Source organism: Anomaloglossus baeobatrachus, chromosome 3 (assembly GCF_048569485.1).
Source record: "Anomaloglossus baeobatrachus isolate aAnoBae1 chromosome 3, aAnoBae1.hap1, whole genome shotgun sequence".
NCBI lineage: Eukaryota > Metazoa > Chordata > Amphibia > Anura > Aromobatidae > Anomaloglossus > Anomaloglossus baeobatrachus.
The window spans coordinates 220,772,921-220,785,306 of record NC_134355.1 but is presented as its reverse complement, the minus strand read 5'-3'; positions in this window follow the sequence as shown (position 1 = coordinate 220,785,306).

Here is a 12,386-nt window from a genome sequence, read left to right as displayed (position 1 = left end):
ATTTCATTACATAAGGCAACTTATAACCTCTTATAATGATATATGTTACCATATAACTTGAAAAGTTGTCATATATTTCTGTATTTGATGTTTTTCCCTTATAGGCCTCTTGTGAATAACACTAATGAATTTTTTATTCTGTAACATGATATACATATTTTGTAATCCTTTAATCCGTGTATCCCTCTAATTCCTGCTTTTCTCTTTACAGAATTAGCCATCCCGTGTAGAACTCCAACTGTTATCACCCACCAGTGACACAGTGCACTTATAGCCTGTCAGCGAATCTCTCAGCACCGGATTCACTTTATAATATATGGCCCCTATAGGCCTCCATACCACCAGAGCTGTATAATCAATTGCGATTTTCGTTTCACATTGATTACCTCCACTTCCGCGTTCCAACTACCAGATATGACACACTACCAGCGTGACTCACAGCCCAGGGATACTATTACTAGTGCGCATGCGCACCTTGCGTTCCACGCCGGCATGCATCGCTTCTGCGTTCCACAGACCGGATATTACACTCCTGCCTCTTACCTCATTTAAACCGGCTCTCACAATACTAGCCTGCACAGGACGCGCAGCACGCACAATCACCATCGCACACGGAGGGTAAGTGACTCACCCAGCAGCTTGGTATCTCTCCCTTATCTCTCTAATAGTCTTTTTTCTTTACAAAACTCTCTCTCATGTTCTTATTCTGCTCTTAGGGTATGTGCACACGTTGCTTTTTTTTCCGCGCGGAAAAAAACGCACCCTCTGGCAGAGGGGAGAATAGTAAACAATGCTTTTTGAGAAACAACGCATCGAAAACGCATGCGTTTTTCATGCGTTTTTCATGCGTTTTTTAGGTGCGTTTTTTAAGACTTGTCAGTGTTAATAAAGTTGGTTGAACACAGACCTTTGGAAAAAAAAACCTGTGATGTCATTTCCTTCCCCACATTCTGTTTGGATAAATGGGAGAGCTTGGAATGGAAGGAGCACCATTTGAATTTTGGAAAAGTTGAAATAAACTTTGCGCACCATGTCACATTAGCAGAGCCCCTTGGGTACCTATATGTCAGAAAACCCCCACAAGTGACCCCATTTTGGAATCTGCACCCATCAAGGATTTTATTCAGAAGTATATTAAGCATTTTGAATCCACAGCTACTTCACCCAAAATGTTGCTGTAGCAACAATATTCTCACTTTTAGGCCCGTTTCACACGTCAGTGAAAAACACTGATGTTTTTCACTGGCGTGTAAAACACGCACATGTCCCTCTGTGTGCCGTGAATCACGGCACACATGGGTTGTCTAAGTGCAATCCGGGCTCCGTTCTCCGTGGCCCGTGATTGCACTTAGAGATTAACTCACCTGTGCCCGCTCCCGCTCTCCATGGTGCTGATCGCTCCCGCGGTGCAGCATCCGGCCGGCGCTGACCCCCGCAGCAGCTGCTTCCAGGTCGGCTGTGTCGCACATCATGAATATGCGCGACAATAATGAGCCGGCTCAGAAGCAGCAGGGAGAACGGGCTGCAGAGGACATCGCTGGACGCCGGGTGAGTTAAAATGATTTTTATTTTAAAAGCACGTTTTTTTCTGGCACGTGTTTCACGGACCACACCACTGCGTGGTCCGTGGAACATCAGTGATGCCAGAAAAAAATGGACGTGTCTCCGTGCGGCAATCACGCACACGCGGGTACGCTGCACGGAGACACGTGGAGTGAAAAATCACTGACGTGTGAGCAGACCCATTCATTATAATGGGTCTGCGTATGTCAGTGATTCTGGTACGTTTAAAAAAAAAAAAGCACAAACGTACCAGAATCACTGACGTGTGAAAGAGGCCTAAGGCTATGTGGCCATGATCCAGCGACACGGCGTCTAGTACCCAGTGTCAGCCTTCCTGCAGAGATATGAGTGTTTCCCACGGGAGAACGCAGCTGCCCATGCCCACGATTTGGGTTCAGGCTGCTGTGAAGCTCTATGCTACCTGCAGAGAACACTCATCTACGCAGCATAAATTGACATGCTGAGGCTCGGGAAGCTGCGCCACCGGTCGGTTTATGCTGCGGAGAAAAGAAGCACAGTGGGCATGAGATTTCTAAAAATCCTTCCACTGTGCTTCTACTGCACAACGCAGCGTCATGGACGCAGGGAAAACAATCTGCGCCCAAAACGCTGCAAACCCCGATTGTGGGCATCCAGCCTAAAAAGCGTCAATGGAGGTCAAATATATATACAACGTCCCACCCCCCCCTGCATATTCTAAGCTGGCACCTTTAGTACCTTTCATGTGGCACTAAAGGGTGCCTAGCCTAGTTTTTATCACAAAAACAAAAAAAAAATGGCGTGGGGTCCCCCCTATTTTTGATAGCCAGTCAGGGTAAAGCAGACAGCTGTAGCCTGCAAACCACAGCTGGCAGCTTCATCTTGTCTGGTGATCAATTTGGAGGGCTCCCCAGGTTTTTTTTTTTTATTTATAAATAAAAATAATAAAAAAAAAATAACATGGGGTCCCCCCAAATTAGATCACCAGCCAAGGTGAAGCTGACAGCTGAGGTCTGGTATTCTCAGGGTGGGAAGAGCCATGGTTATTGGACTCTTCCCAGCCTAAAAATAGCAGGCCACAGCCGCCCCAGAAGTGGCGCATCCATTAGATGCGCCAATCCTGGCGCTTCGCCCCAACTCATCCCGCGCCCTGGTGCGTTGGCTAACGGGGTAATAAATGGGGTTGATACCAGATGTGTAATGTCACCTGGCATCAAGCCCAGCAATTAGTGATGTCACGGCGTCTATCAGACACCCGACATAACTAATTGACAGTAAACAAAAGCAAAAAAAGACAACAAAAATTTTTTTATTAGAAAAAACACTCCCCAAAACATTCCCTTGTTCTCCAATTTAATAAAAATAATGGGTCCGCAGAAATCCATTTGGATGTCCCACGTCGCCTCTGGACCTTCTAGAATATGGGGGCACGTTCAGGGAACGCATCCCCCATTTTCTAGGAGGGCAGACCCTCCATTTGAGGAGAGTGGGTGCAAAAATCTGCACCCACTCTCCCCGGGTCACAGCTGCAGACTGCCGAGCAGCCAGCACAGCTCACACTGAACACAGTGCTGGCTGTCAGCTGCTCGGCACATGTGACCGGCACGCACTGTGAAGGAGGAGGGAGCCGCGGGGGATCAGCGCTGCGACCGGACAGGTATGTATGACACCGGGGGAATTGGGGTGAATGGGCAGGGCCTGGGGAACAGTTTTCTGTCGCATGTGTTATTGCACATGCGACAGAAATCATAGGAGCAGGGCGGCCGGTGCGCTACTGTGCGCGCGGCCATGTTGGATTTTCGGGAGGGGGGGTCGGGGGTCGGGGCGGGCACTTTGGCGACACCGGGGGCTTTGCCAGGAAGTGAGGTCAACAGGAAACCTCTTGACCTCACTTCCAGGTAAATGCCTGCGTTCTGGCGTGCCGACAAAGCCCGCGGACCGCAACAAAAAAGCAGGTCCATGCGGTGTAGCTGCGTTCTGACCCCACATCATTGATTTCAATGGGGGAGAGAACGCAGCCACAACGCACAAAAGAAGTGACATGCTGCTTTTCTTTCCGCACCGATTTTTGGCATCCAAAACGCTGCGGAAAGAAACGCAGCGTGTGCACTGATTTTTCAGCTTTCCCATACACTTTGCTGGGAAAGCTGAACGCATGCAATTTGCCACTGAAACGCTGCGGTTCAAAACGCAGCGTTTCCGCGGTAAAAAACGCAACGTGTGCACACAGCCTTATTCTCTGTTATCAGCCAGCCCCACCGGAGTTACCCTTATCTCCTTGACACATTATCCCTAGCAGGATTTGATCCAGCCTCCTGCAGCAACTGGTAATATATTCCATTTCACTGATCCTATTGATTTACTCAGCTTATCACAGCCTCTTATGTTGTTTATCTCTGCAGATCTGCTACTGCTACCAGTAAAAACAATTGACTTTACCTAGTGTCCCTTTACTGGAAGTTTCACTATAGGTAACATACCAACTTCATTATATTATGCAATATTTTCTTTACCCACATGATATACTATATCTACCTATTGTTGTTCACAGACTTATTATTGCTAATGGTAACAGCAGTACATTTTAAGGTGGCTGTGTCAGTGTAAATCTAACCTGTGGTTTACGGATCTGGATCCATAGCAACAATCAGGCTTTTAGCCTCAATACATCCACAAAGGTACCAGTTGTACTTATCACATACATACATATCCCTGCTCCAATTAGATAGACATATCACTATTTTCAACATAGGATTATTAATCCATTTAATTAACTATGGTATTTCATATCAGTTATATTGCAGATATACTACTGCCACCAGTATAAGCACCCTAACCTAACTGGCATTCTTGCGGACTAGCAGTTCCTTACTGGTAATATATCCTTCCCATTATATCCCGCCATACCATATTTACCATATGACACACTATGTCCATCTATTGTTGTTCACAGATATATCCATTGCCATAGGCAATAGCAGTACTTATTATGTGATTTGTACATTAATTATCCAATCCGGAAGTAACGGACCCAGAGCCTTAGTAACCAATAGGCCTTTAGCCTGATTACATCCATGCAGGTATTGACCATACTTAGCCTATATACACATATTCCACTCAGATATCCGCTTCCTTTATATAACATTTCCACTTCTTTTGTACAGGACACTCTAGTCTACTGAATCACCCCACAGGACTTTTCCAAGGTCTATACCTCCCAGCAGGTATGCACATATATACGACACCCTTTCCCTGTGCTATGTAGGCCGTTTGATTTATTCTTCTCCCTTTTCACCACAGGACTAGATTTCATGCTCGATCATATTTGTTTATGACGACTGGTGATTCTTCTTCTTTTTTTCCCCTTCATTACGGATCTTTGCTCGACATGGGTGAGCCACTTTTCCTCCTAGTAGCATATCACACTGTTACTATGGGCCCTTCCCTGTTGCCATATACATTACCAGGCTATTAACATTAGTTCTGTTAACATTAGATTTATTGTCAGCAATATGACATATTATATGACATATTTTGTTGTGACCTTTGCCCTCTATGTTATATCTCCTCAAAAATGTACCATGTTATTCTCATTGGATTGTCACTACTGTATATATTATGTACACCTGCTGATATCTGTTTTTCTGTTTTGTTCACATATAATAATATGACAGTCAGATTGTCCGACCTGATGAAGGCCTAGGGCCGAAACGTCGTGGCGGATTTTCTACTTATGTACAGCACAACATTTTTTCCAATAAAGAAAAAACAGATGAAAACTACTTGAATTTTGTATCTTCCTTATTCTGGGAAACAGCACAGTGTGCCGGAACTCTCTTCTTTTTTAGCCCTTAAAAGAACTGATAGAAAGTGCTATCCCTATGCTGTACAGCGCTGTGTATAGAGCGTACACAGCAGTATCGGAGCTAGGCGCTGCGCCAGCGCTGACTGACACCAAGGACGCAGAAGGCAGATAATGGCGTGCTGGAGGAAAATGTCCATTTTTATAATGCAGGGACATGTGACATGAACATCCTATCACACATGCCGTTGCTTCTCTGGCTAAAAGTCCACTTAGCTGTGTGTGTGTCTGGGATTGGCTGACATGCTGGCGGACAGCCCTATGGACCCTTTGGGGAGAGAGGCACTTCAGGCTCTTGAGGACCTTCTATGAGAACAGACATCTACATACACAGGTGTGTTTCCTGATTCGCTACTGCCCAGATCAACCAGGTTCCCCCCTTGTCTCTCTGCCCAGCATTAGAAATATTTGTGAGGTTGGTCACCAGTGACTTCAAAAAAATTCCAACCAGAAGGACTAGAGACAATCTCACACATAAGCAACGGATAGCATTAGAAGAACTTCGCTCCTAAAAGGATATTGTTATTAAGGCGGCAGACAAGGGGGGCAACGTCGTGATCTGGGCAGTGGACAAGTATGAGAAAGAGGCAATGAGGCAACTGAGGGATAGGGAGACTTACACAAGGCTTCCTGGTAGCCCCCTTGCTGCTTACTCCAAAGAATTGGCCCGTGTCCTGGAGGCGGCAGTGGAGAAAGGTATCATAGACCAGAGGATGTGTGACGGACTCTCCAATAAGACACCTAAAATTCCAACTTTGTATTTTCTGCCTAAAATCCACAAAGATCCCGTCAATCCTCCGGGGCGTCCGATCGTGTCCGGCATCGAGGGGTTGTGTGAACCCATTTGTAAATTGATTGATTTTTACCTTAAACCTTTGGTTGAGACACTCCCCTTGTATGTTAAGGACACGACGGATGTCCTAAACAGGATTGACGGCATCTTTGTGGAGGACGATGTATTAATCGTCACAGTCGATGTGGAGAGTCTGTACACATGCATCCGCCACGTGGATGGTCTGGCGGCAGTTCGCTTTTTCCTGGGGATGGACAGTCGCTGTGGCAGGATGGGGGACTTCATCCTCGAGTTGCTCCACTTTTCCTTTACCCACAATTTTTTTGTGTTTAATGATCGATATTACCTTCAGGGGCACGGCCCTGCGAAGGGCGCGGCATGTGTGCCTTCGTACGCCAACCTCTTCCTAGGTTTCTGGGAGAGGTTGGTTTTTGGTGACGGAGGTGCGGGGGCCAGCGCCCATGTGCAGTGCTGGCTTAGGTATATCGATGATACTTTGATTTTTTGGCAGGGCACTGTGGAGCAACTCGAGGCGTTCATGGGGGAACTCAATAATAACACTTTTAACATCAAATTGACGCATAAGCATAGCAGCAGTTGCGTTGACTTCCTGGACATTAAAATCTCAGTCGGTTCTGAACGGACCGTTCAGACCGACGTCCATAGGAAGGAAACATCAGTCAACGCACTGCTGCATGCTTCCTCCGCTCATACCTCCTCCACCACCATCCGGGCCGTACCGACTGGCCAGTTCCGCAGGATGAAGCGTATCTGCTCGTCAGACACTGCCTTTGAACAACAGTCTATCGACCTCCGGCGCCGTTTCCAGGACCGTGGCTACAGCAATCGGGCCATCAAAAAGGGTTATCTTCGAGCCAGGAATACCCCCAGACCTCAGTTGATCTCATACAAGTCTAAAAGTGGTCCTCCAGAGCCTGAATTGCGTTTCATTGGCACTTTCAACCACGAATGGAGTACTGTGAGAGGGATACTGAGTAAGCACTGGCCAGTGCTTCTCTCTGATCCCGTGCTCTCGGACTTCCTCCCACAGGCTCCATTGGTTGCAGCACGTCGTGCCAAAAATTTGCAGGACATCCTAGTGGCTAGCCACTATGTCCCCCCTGCCCGTAATCCGTTTGGTTCTAGGGGTCCATTTGTGGGCTGCCATAAGTGTGGCCAATGTATGGCTTGTAGAAATGTGGTCCGCAGTACGACGTTTTTTCGTCTGACGGGTCCCAGACTTTTCAAATTAGAAAATACATCACGTGTGGTTCCACACACGTGGTGTACTTTGCTGTGTGTCCATGCTCCCTGATCTATGTGGGGCTCACCTCCCGTGAGCTTCGCATTGAGATCAGGGAGCATGTCCGTGACATCGAGGCAGCCAAATCAATTATGGATGTCACGTTACTCAAAACACTGCCTCGACACTTTAAGATCCACCATAATTGTAATTCTGAATTATTGGAGGTGCGGGGCATTGATATGGTGAACAGCGGGTCCAGGAGTAGTAACCTTAAAAAGATACTTGCCCTATGTGAGGCACGTTGGATCCACCGCCTGGACACTCTGGTCCCAAAGGGACTCAACGAAACAATGAGTTTTGCCCCGTTCCTCTGACATGCAGGCTTTTACCCCTCATCATCACCGGACTGATTTTACTTTTATTCCCTTAGGGTTTGTGTGTTTTTAGTTTTACTGTTTTTAACTATTTTTACTCTTGTTGTGCTTTCCCCTTTTTCTCTCCTATATGCCATGCTCTACCTTGTTAGCACGCACATCCTTTGCGTTCAGTCATGGTAATCCTCATGTTTTTTATGTATACTTTCTAGCATTCTACTTCTGGACTGTGACCCTTCTCCCCTCCCGTTATTCCTTTGAGATTCGACTTTCATCACTATGGGAATATTGTACCTGACAACAATCAAAGTATATGAGAAAACCGGACTCATCATTTATATTTACTCTCATTGTCTCTTCCTTTCATCTTATGAATAAGTACGGTCCTTTGTTTACATAGTCACACATCTCTGTACGCGCAGCACGTCCGCTTCCTCCTGCTGTCGGCGTGCTCGCCGTCGCCATGGTTGCCGCGTTCTCGCGGGATGACGTGTCCCCGCTCTCGCGCGTGCGCGGTGTTGCCTGATGGCTGGCCCGCCTCCATCGGGACGTCGCTGACGTGTGTGCGCGTCATTTGAGGATGTGACGCATGAGGAAGTAAGTGCGTGCTTCATAATATAAACCCCTAGGCTATAACGAGCCTGGCGCTGCCTTCTCCCTCCCTGAGGAAGCCGAACTTGAGCACGGGGCTCAAATAGGCGAAACGTACGTTGGTGGGGTATGGGGGAGCCTCTTTTCTGCATATCCAGGATCATGCACTGGCCACTTTAAGATGCACTGGCCACTTTACTTTGTTTATGCTGCCCTATTTAAATGACTGGACCAGATTTCATTTATGTCTTGGGGGTGTCTCAGCGGACTATTTCATATGTAATTATGCACATGCACTTTATATGTATTGTCCTTCCAACTTTTGCTCTGACATTCCCCCGTACGCTTCATTTATGATATCGGTCATTTTTTCTATACCATTCAATTTGGCGGTCCTGCTTATGCCTCTTCACATCCCTTTGTGTTTTTAACTTTTTTTGCTGGTTGCACAAATATGTCTGTAATAATAAAATGTTATTCACTTTTTGACTCTTGTTCTCCTATTTTACATATTTTAGTGTCTGCCTACCCAAATAGCAGTACACTACCATCTATTGCTCAAGCCCCATAGGGAATTGCCCCATCCCCAAAGGGCTTTTAAACACCAGGGAGTTCAGATCCATGAAACACAGACTGTGGGCTGGTATTTTATTTATTTATTTTTTAAAATCAAGAAATACATTAGTGAGCTAGTGGCATTCATAGTCTTCTGTTTACAACAACACTGGCAATAACCACTCCACAACATTTGGAGCCACATTTTGGCGTCTCTGCCTCTTGTATCTGTAGCGTACCGGGGCATGCTGAGTAGTGCAAGCCTCTACCACGACTAAATCAAATAGGTACAAGGCACTCTCAAGGGTTAATTTTCATATAATTTACTCCAAAATAGTCTTAAACATGTGACGTTTCAGCTACTAGGTGGCTTTCATCAGACAACTGAAATAAACAATAATTTACAAAGAATACTCAAATGAGCTAAATAAACAGAATATAAAGCAATCAGCTTAGATGTAAAAAACTAGAGGGAAAAAAAAGGAAGAAAATTTCATCAAAGAGAAAAAAAGACATAATGTATGACTTAGCAGCAAAAATGATTGTGTCCATCACAAAGGAAGGAGGTATATAAACACCAATACATGGGTGTGGGGGGAGGGGAGGGAAAATAAACTTATAATAGGAAAAGGATATGATACTGCAGAGTTACCAGGATAGATATACTGCATATAAAAAACAGCGTTCAGTCAGTGAAAGAGTTAAAGCCACCTCACCTGGTATCATAAACTGGCCAAAATTGGAGTGTCAAGGCAACGGTGTCCACCGCTATGCTGCGTGCACTAAGTGTCAGGGCACCATGTTTAAATAGCACCTTTATCCAATAGGAGCAATAAAGGGGAGGCAGAACTGGAAAGCATGCAATGTGCATGCTAGAGGCTGGCAGCGTGACTGACCACGAGGGAAGCCAATGAGAGGTGAGAGGTGTGCCTGATAGGACACACGGTGTCACTGCTGCAGGAGCCAACCAGAGGTGAGGGTGTGTGCTGAACTGAGTCACTAGCGTCCCTGGTAACCAAGGAGAGTCTGGAGCATGCGTGCTAGTGGAAATGAGGAACTTAGAGATAAGGTGAAAGTACCGCTGTAGGAGCTAGTGGAAAAGTGATTCTTTGTGTGCAGTGTCCAGGGCATGCTGAAATATGCAGATAGTAGGATACATGTATAAGAGAGTAGCATATGGGCATGATTATGCACAAAGAAGTAGAAATCGTACAGGAAGAGAAAAAAAGGGAAAAAGAGAAAAAAAAAAAAGGGGGGGAGGAGGGGGAGGGTGGGATTACCTTTAACATAATATTAATACTAACAATGCAGTGAAGGATATATATTGAAAGGCACAAAGACAGGATCCGCAGAAATGAATGCAGGGGTGCACATCGCAAATCAAATGGAATCATGAGCGATTCTGCTGAAAAAGAATATCACTATTAGTGAATCAATAAATCTGTCGCGGGCGGAGGAGGGGACGCCGCGCTCTCCCTTCTGCTGCTCGGGTCCAGCTGGCACTGCGGCCTGCTGCTGCCTGCTGCTGCCGCTGCTCGGTGGCTCGAGCGATGGGCTGGATCCCGGGGACTCGAGCGGCGCTCCTCGCCCGTGAGTGAAAAGGGGTTGTTTTTGGGTGTGGGGATTGTTTATTGTCCGTGACGCCACCCACGGTTGTGGTGATTTGTTAGCACCACCGCTGCTCTGTATGGGGATCCCGGGAAGGATGGTATGGAGCAGCCAGTTGCTGTGTTGCCCCTCCGTGGGTAGGGGTTGGTGATCCCGGGGCCCAGTGATGAGGTGGGAGATGCAGGGCTTGGTGGGTGGGTAACCCGCTCCCCAGCTTCAAGCTGGACCGAAGGAGCCCTACTTTGCCCGCAGGCGCTGGCCCTGAGAAACTGGTGCCCTGGCGGTGGCGGTGTCTCTCCTCAATGGTTGGACTGTTGCCTTCAATCGGGACTTGGTTGTTTGGAGACAGACGTCCCCTTCACTGACGGATTTGGCAAATTTACGACTCCTAGCCTTGCCGGGGTCCGAGAGGCCCCTGCCCTGGTGCTGACTGTTCTTCGTATACTGCTCCAGACCGCCGGGCCACTACCCGTCCGCGGTCCTTCCAGCAACCTCCGAGCAGCCCCCCTCCAGACTGTCACCACCATTGCTGACCTTGCTGACACTGTCCAGGCACACAGCCGGACCAACTTCAGGCTTTCTTACTGACACTTTTACTCTTTTCTTCTGTTTCTCCACTACTTCACTTCCACTTCACTTAGCTCCTCTCTTACTGTTTACTCCTCCAAACTCTATCTTACTCCCTCACTCAAGCTCTGCCTGAGCTAAACTGCCTGCTTCTTCCCGCCTCCAGGGCTGTGAACTCCTCGGTGGGCAGAGCCAACCGCCTGGCCCACCCCCTGGTGTGAACATCAGCCCCTGGAGGAAGGCAACAAGGATTTCGGTAGCTTTGGTGTTCCTACTGGGGTGTAGGGTGTGGTGGTGTGATGACCTGTGACCCCTGGCTTGCCCAGGGCGTCACATTCCCCCTTAGCAAAATGCAGACCGTCCGCGGGCTGCCCGTCCAACACCGGTTTTATTTTCTGTAAAATATATAAAAAGTAAACGGTAAACATAATACAACCTATGGCATCATCCCACAGCGGGAGGTTCATTTCTTAAACGTTACTAACGGTTTACGGGTACGGTCTCCGCTCTCTCCCACCCAAGCAACCTGGCCCTGGTGCTGCCCCTAAAACCCAGGCAGCACCCCTTGACCCAAGTCCAGCACAAGCTACCCGAGCGGGATCTGTCCTTCCCCTCAAGAGGGTAGCCACCGGTTCCTGTGGTGGCTGGGCCCCAGCCTGCTCTGCTGAGGGCCCTCCCTCCAACCTGCCTCTCCGGAGGCGGCAATGCGGAAACGGTAACGGTAAAACAACTTATTTACAAGTCACTAACGTTTGTGGTTGCCCTGCAAGTTCACGGGCTTGTCCATGAGCAGTTCCTCATGCAAAACTTTTAAACGGTCCCCACAGGGACAACGGTGACGGCTACGGCCGGTTCAATCACAGTAAATCAGATGATTTCTCGGTTAATCATTTTCATTTTTATCTTTCAAACAAACAACTCAGTGGTGGTCCCAACGGGGACTGGACAACGGTGCTCCGCTGCCCTACTCCGATTCTTCGGCTGCGGCGGACCCATCCTCTTCCGACATGGGCTCGGTGTCAGGCCCGGAATCACTATCGCCGGCCTCTGCACCAGACGGGTGGCTACCAGCTGCCGTAGCTTCTAGGCTGGCTGCTCTCTTGGCCACAGTCACGGAGGGGTGTACGCCCGACGGGCCAGGCACAGTACGGTGCACGGGTAAAGAGGACGGAGGTGGCGTGGGAGCCAGGGGTAGACCGGGTCCCTCAGCCGCAGCAGCCGGTCCCTCGGGGACACAGGGGCGTGGGT